Raw genomic sequence first — 7,515 nt, 5'->3', positions numbered from 1 at the left:
GGGAAGGGAAGGGAAGGGGAGGGGAGGGGAGGGGAGGGGGAGAAGAGGGAGAGGAGGAAGAGTAGGCCAAAGAGGAAGAAGAGGAAAAGGAGGAGGAAGAAGAGGAAGAAGAAGAAGGAGAAGGAGGAGGAGGAGAAGGAGGAGGAGGAGGAGAAGGAGGAGGAGGAAAGGAAGAAAGGAAGAAAGGAAGAAAAGAAGAAAGAAAGAAAGAAAGAAAGAAAGAAAGAAAGAAAGAAAGAAAGAAAGAAAGAAAGAAAGAAAGAAAGAGAAGGCAGGAAGGAAAGAAAGAAAGAGAAAGAAGGAAGGAAGGAAAGGAAGGAAGGAAAGAAGGAAGGAAGGAAGGAAGGAAGGAAGGAAGGAAGGAAGGAAGGAAGGAAGGAAGGAAGGAAGAGGAAGCCCGGCTGTCTGAACAGACACCTCACCAAGAGTATACAACTGGCCAATGAAAGGCTGCAAAGAGAGACATATGCTGTGTGATCAGGGGACACAAGTTTAAACAGTAAGCTCACATACTCCAACGACAACATAGCCCAAACTCAGAACATCCCCAACACCGAACACCAGAGACAGAGGTCACAGAGACCCACTCACCGTCACTGCGAGCCAGAACAGAGGAATCACTGGGGAAGACAGTGCGAGTGTTCTTACACAACTGACAATACTCAGACCCACATGTGTACATGCTCTTTGGAATATCCTCGAAGGAATTGAAAATTTATGTCCACCCAAGATCCCATGTTTGTAGCAGCTTTATTTGTAACTGCCACAACTTGGAAGCCACTAGGATGCCCTTAGTGAACGGATGGGTAAATAAAATGTGGTACTCTCGAACAATGGGCTATTATTTGGTGTTAAAAAGTGATGAGTCATCAAAAGCATAAAAGACTACATCTGCAGACACAAACCATTGTGCATTGGTCTAAAACCCTCCAAATGTGCCTCAGAGGAAGTGAGGCCTGATGCAAGAACCATGGGCTCTGGGTGAGAATGTACAAGTAAAATCTCACAGATCGTGCCCTTGGACCCTTCTGGAAGATGATATTAATAATGGAGGAGGCTACGCCTAGGTGGAGACAAGAGGCATGTAGAAAGAAATCTTTACTTTTCTCTATAGATACTGTACGTGTTACACATCAGATGGACTGCAAACCTAAAACCTCATCTAAACAATGAGAAGAGCCTGTTTCAATAATTAGCAGAAGGCTTAAATCGATACCGCCCCTAAGATTTCAAAGGACACCAACAAGCTCTATGAGAGATGGCAGACAGTGCCCATCACTAGGGAAATGTAATTTAACACAACAAGGGGATGTCACCGCACACCTGCCTGGATGGCTAACACTAAGCAGGAAATGGATAGCACCAAGTGCTAGCAAGGGCTTGGACCAACGGGGACGTCCCTGTATCACTGGTGGGAATTTAAAATGGCGCCCTGGGTGCTGGAGAGATGGCTGAGGTGCTGAGCATTGGCTGCCCTGGCAGAGGACCCACAGTGGCAGTTCATGATCACCTGCAGTTCCCATCCTCTTCTGACCCCAGAAGGCCCTATAGGCATGTGTTACACAGACATACATACAGGCAACACACCCATACACATAAGAATAAATCACTAAATGGTATTCTGGAGAAAAGCAGGCAGCATCTTGAGATTCTTTCAGAGTGAAGCAGGCTTTTGCCTTACAGCCCACTATGCAGTTACTGTTTGCCCAAACAGAATGGAAACCTAGCTTCCTATACGCTCTATAGGGGAATGTTTACAGCTGCCCATAACCACCAAACACTGGCAATGGCCTAAGTATCTCACCTGAAAAACAAAGAAGCAACAAACCATGGTACATCTACATATTGGGGTGTTGTTCATCAATGAAATTGAAAGAATCCTAGTATTCTAGAGAATAGATGTGGATGTCAAAGTCACTGAAGCCAAGAGCGATGATTGAGACTCAAGGCTCCCTAGGAAGCCAGCTAGCCAACATCATCCCAGAGGCAGGGCTACGGGGACGAGAGGCTCATCAGAAGCTAGCAGGGACTGGCCGGGGAGGGTTAGGTGGGGGAGACACAGGTTTGACCTCATAGGGTATGGGAAGATGTTGTCCCTCGTGAACTCTCTCCACATCTCTGTGTGTTGGTGTCACACCACGGTACACATTTGTCACTACACCTAGAGCTGTCAATCACTACTGAGCGTGGATCCCACCTCAGCAATTATACCTCAACACTGAGGAGGGAAGGAAATGAGGTCATTATAAAAGTTGGGTTTTTGTTTTTTTTTTTCCTTTTAATCCTTAAGAATATGTAAAACGCAGCTTTCACGGAAAACTCGTTTTTAAAAAAGGAAATAAATAGAAAGAACTGACGGACTCTTTGAACACAAGGCCCTTTCATTCTTAATATTAGAATTCATATTGCCAGAAACGATAATATCTGTAGAGATCAAAACCGCATCAAGATGATGTTGCGCTTAATTTTTTATAAGGCGGAGAGGTCCCCGTGTTCATCTGGCACCTCTCTGAGCATGCAAAGTGACAGGTACGATGGGCACCTTGCCGTGCTTAATTACAGGGAAGCGTTGCAGCGCCTGGGCCAACTCTCCCCTCCTTTCGTTCGAAGTTTGTCCCCCAAACTTCTTTGTCAGAGAGCCGCCCAGGGCTGAAGTTGCCTCCCCACCATCTCTGTCCCTCCCAAAATAAACTCACAGTTCAGTCGATCGAGCGGGTGACACCACAGCCAACGCCAATCGCCTGACTTCTTCCCTCCCAAACTGACAGAACCCGATGGTTATTTATTTATTTACTAACTAATAATTTATAGGCTGTCTCCTTCTGGGGAGAATGTGAGTGACTTGCTGGATCTCTTGGCAGCGTCTCCAAAATACCTGAGCATCTCGGGGAAGCAAACAACCGCTGGAGAAGTGGCCTTTGGTTTCGTTCCAGGTTCTGCAGAGTCACGAGGCCCTGTTTAATGAGCCCATTACTGCAGACTATGAATAATGGAGTGTCCAACCTGGCTGTTGTGCTAAAGTGGGGTGTCAGATAGAAACCCCCTCTGCAAGGCTGTCTATAGAGGCACGGGGAGGGAAGCCACTGGTTAATTGGCTCAAGGACATGACATGTTGATAAAACTGGAACTTTTTTTGCCTAAAGAGTTAATAAGGTATGAACTTAGTGGCCATTGAGTGGTATCTCTGGACCAAGTGCTTTTCATGCTGCCAGCTCTTCAACATTGAGCTAGGTAGGCAGTGGGGCTCCGGGAGAACAGAGCACATCCAGAGAGGGGGTGTAACTTCCTAGGATCACAGAGCTGATAAGAGTTCACATTCCAGCGGCAATCCGAGTCTTTCTGAATCCAAAGCCTTGGCCTCCCTGCGTTCTCTGTGACTTGAGATCTGGGCAGGGACTACAAGTCTGGCACCGATTCTCTGTGACAGCCTCTGCTCAGCTGTAGACACTGTTCTACGAAATCAATGTTCCTGCTGACTGTTACTGGTCAAGATGAGCTCAGCTCTCAGTGACAATAAGTTCAGATCCAAACTGGATTAAGCAGGCTGAATCAAGACAGAGGGGCAGGTATCCAAGAGCTTGGATCCAAGAGTCCCCTGGCCTGGCCCTCTCCTATAGTGCTTCTTCTTTGGATGGGTAGGAACCCTGGCAGGGATAGAAAAATGGGCTTGAGATACCTTTCCTATGTCCCCAGATGCCACAGCCTCCAAACTTACTTCCAGAGGCCAGGCTTCCCAGAGGGTGACTCTCATAGCCACCCATAAACCAGAGGACCAAGAATGGCCACTGATGAATAGAAGACAGCCAGTCAATGTCTTCAGATCCATTTCTGTCCCTCGGACCCCACTGAATTATTTACTTCCCCGGTTACTGTCACAAAGTACCTGACACAAGTCACTTAAGGAAGAGCTCAGAGTTTGAGGTCATAATCCATTGAAGGGAGGAAGGCATGGTGGCAGGATCATGGGGACAGGTTATAAACCCCTCAAAGGCCCAAAGCTAGACCCAAGTGGCACACTAACTCCTAAACCTTCTGCAACCTTCCAAAATGGCACCACACACTGGGCACCAAGTGTTCAAATATGAGAGCTTAGGGGGCCAATTCTTATTCAAACCTCAGCACTAAGGAGATGGCTTGCATCAGGGGCCATCGTACCAGCTTCTACTGTGAGAATGTAACAACCTAAGAGAGTACGCTAGCAGGCTGTCGGCGAGTGTCTTGCGTGGTCTGCCACATTCTCAAGGTATAGTTGAATGCAGAAGACTCCATGTGGCCCTAGAAGCTGGCAACATCACAGGAAGAAAGGCTCTCAGTCACCAAGTCACTTCATGACAGGCTATGACATGTCCAGATGTCACCGATGTGTTAGATTAAGCCACTCAAATGTTGGGGCTGTTGCAGTAGCTGTCACTGACAATCCTAACTAACCTGCATTGTTTAGAAAATGGTGTAGAAGCCAGCCATCATAGCCTATGCCTGTGCTTTCTTATTGGTGATGAGGGTGAGAACAGGGTCTACCATGGCCCCAGGGAACAGAGAGGAGGTGTCAATAAAACAGGTTTGTAAAGTTACATGAGTCTTCAAGTGACCTTGGATAAGTCACTTCCAAACTCTGGGCCTCAGTTTCCCCCAGGAGGGCATGATACCTGAGCCCTCTCCAGGATCTGACTTTCAGTGGACCAGAGTGTCTCAAGCAGTTTGGGGACCTTTTAATTGTCAACTTGATACAACTTAGAAACACCTGGGAAGAGAGTCTCAATGAGAGATTGTCGTGAGAATTTTGGTTTCTTTAAAAACACAGAAGTGTTATGTGAACATGTTTTTGTTTTAACCCCAGGTCTAGGATATGCGGCTACTCCAGATGGGCTACGGCAGCTGACTATGATTTGTCTCATGCTCTGGCAGGGATGTGATTCTGACAGTTAAAAGATAGTTTATGTTTTGAATTCTGAGGACTCTTGAGAGGGTATAAAAATACCAGAATCTCGGTGGGGGGGAGGGGCGGCTTACACTGCCACTGCCACCGCCACCGCTGCTGGTGGTTCTTGCTGCTGCTGGTTCCTGCTTCTGCTGCCACTGCTGGTGGTGGTGGTGGTTCCTGCTGCTGATTTTGCTGTTTTTCGGGGTTGCTAGTTGCTGCTTGCAGATACCCTGACAACAAAGGCTGGATTTGTCCCAAGGAACTCAGCACACCTGTAAAGCAGGAAGTCGTCTCAAGGGACCTATGCCCCCTTCCCCCTCTAACTTTCTTTCTCGCCTACCTAGTACTGGGGGTGGGGGTTGGAAGAAATTAGTGTGGAGAAGGGTGGTAGATATAAGAACCCAATAAAGTAGTCAAAAAAGTACGGGTACAGGAGATTGTCTGAACCAGCTTAGCCCAACCAAAGCATGTCTTGATTGCCTTCATTAACATGGGAAGACGGGGCCTGAAACCCTTCTCCTGGCTTACATGGTGGGCTGCAGAAGAGCAGAGAAAGCTTGCTAAGTGCCAAGCACACACCCACCAACTTCTCCTAGCTGTAGGTATGGTGTGAGTGGCTGTTTCACACCGCTCTGCTTTGACTTCCCTGCGGTGGTGTACTGTAAACTGGGATTGGGAACTGAAATAACCCTTCCTCTCCTAAGCTGCTCTCTATCTGGTGTCTCGTGCCAGCTGAAATGAAACTCCAGCAGGGCTTGTCTGCACATACATGAGGGGTGACTTGGAAGGGGTCATCTTCAGAGCATAGCCCTAGCTCCCTCTTTTGAGACTACACTAAGGAGCCCCAGGCTGTTGAACAAGAGGACTTCTATGCAGATTGCCCCCCCGCCACACACACACACCCAAGATGACTTTCTATCCCCAGGAACATCACTGCGGTGTATTTGCTCTACAAAACATGGTTTTCATTCCTCTGATCAGGAAGGCAAAGGTAACCCAGTCCTTGTGGCTGCCCAACTGTAGAATCCCCGCACGTGAGCCAGGTTCCCGATCCCTCTTGGATCCTCTAATTGCTCAGCCACATCCATTACATCACGTTGCATCCATGCTCATAATCTTTATTATTAATGATGCCACTGTAATAGCCTTCCACCTAAGAGGGAAATCTCTGTGGGGAGTGCTCCTACTGATCAAAAGCTACTCCCACAACAGCAACGTGGAGGCAAAGTGCCAGACTACAGTTAGCAGCCATTATCTCTTTAGTTGTACCCAGGATGCTGCCTGAAAGAAGTGTATCCTGATGCTCGGGGAAGCCTCGATTCCTGCCGATTAGCTGTCCATCTGTGACGAAATGCCTGAGACCAACAACTTATAAAGAGGAAAAATTCATCTGGGCTCACGGTTTTGAAAGTTTTGGTGTATAGTTGGCACGAACTACACGTGACCCTAACTCAAAATGGCAGCAACAACAACAACAACAACAACAACAGTTTGGAAGTCAAGGAAAACACCATGGAAGGATTTTCTCCAAAGATCAAAGGTGGAACTTCAGTGTGATCTAGCCATCTCATTTCTGAGATAAATCCAAAAGATCAAGGTCAAGATCTCCTAGAGTCACCTGCCTGCCGTAGGCATTGTACTGCTTCAAGATGGCCACCATGGACACAATGCCAATGCCCAGAGGAAAGACAATGTCACACACACATACAGGGAGGAGTATTATTCAGCTTGTAAAAGGAAGCCCCTGCTGGTTAGCACAGCTTAGATGAGCCTTGGGTATGTGGTGCTAAGTGACTAAACCCATCACTAAAGTGCAAACATTTTATGACTCCACTTCAGTGAGCATCTAAGATAGCCAATATCATAAATGCAAACTATAGAAGAGAGGCTGCTCCGGGGAAAGAGAGAGCTGCCGCTCGAAGCTCTGTGGAATGTGAGTCTCAGAGCTGCCGCTCGAAGCTCTGCGGAATGTGAGCCTCAGAGACCTGCTAAGCAGCGCTGGGTGCAGGGAGAACCTGCTGTACACCTCACTGCGCATTACGTTTCTGTCACTTTAACCTACACTTTTAAATCAGGAGCCCTTCATCCTCCCAGACAAAGTCATGACTAAGCTGTCCTCCCTCTGAGCTGACATCTGTGCCTCACAGACCTTCTTCTGTGCCTCAAACCTACGAAATAAGGAGCTCCAGGCTGCAAAGGAGGAATGGTGTGTGCAGCCCTTTACCGATCCATTGAACAAAGATGCACACGAACACTAAATTCAGTGAAATGGAATTCATAAAAATGTATTCTTACATATTTACATAAACATGTATATATTCGTATAAATGTATTTATATAAATATGTGCTTACATAGTTATATAAATATTTACTTTAATTAATTAATATATATAATTTATTAGCAGGAAGTTGTGATGTATACTTGTAATATCAGCATTCAGGGGGTGGAGGCAAGAGGAACCAGACCAGTCTGAGGTGTATAGCAAGACCTTGTCAGGAACAAAGGAAGGGAAGAAGGAGGGGAGGGGCAGAAGGAGAGAGGGAAGGAGAGAGAGAGAGAGAGAGAGAGAGAGAGAGAGAGAGAGAGAGAGAG

Source organism: Mus pahari, chromosome 7, assembly GCF_900095145.1.
Source record: "Mus pahari chromosome 7, PAHARI_EIJ_v1.1, whole genome shotgun sequence".
NCBI lineage: Eukaryota > Metazoa > Chordata > Mammalia > Rodentia > Muridae > Mus > Mus pahari.
This window is presented reverse-complemented; position numbering follows the sequence as displayed.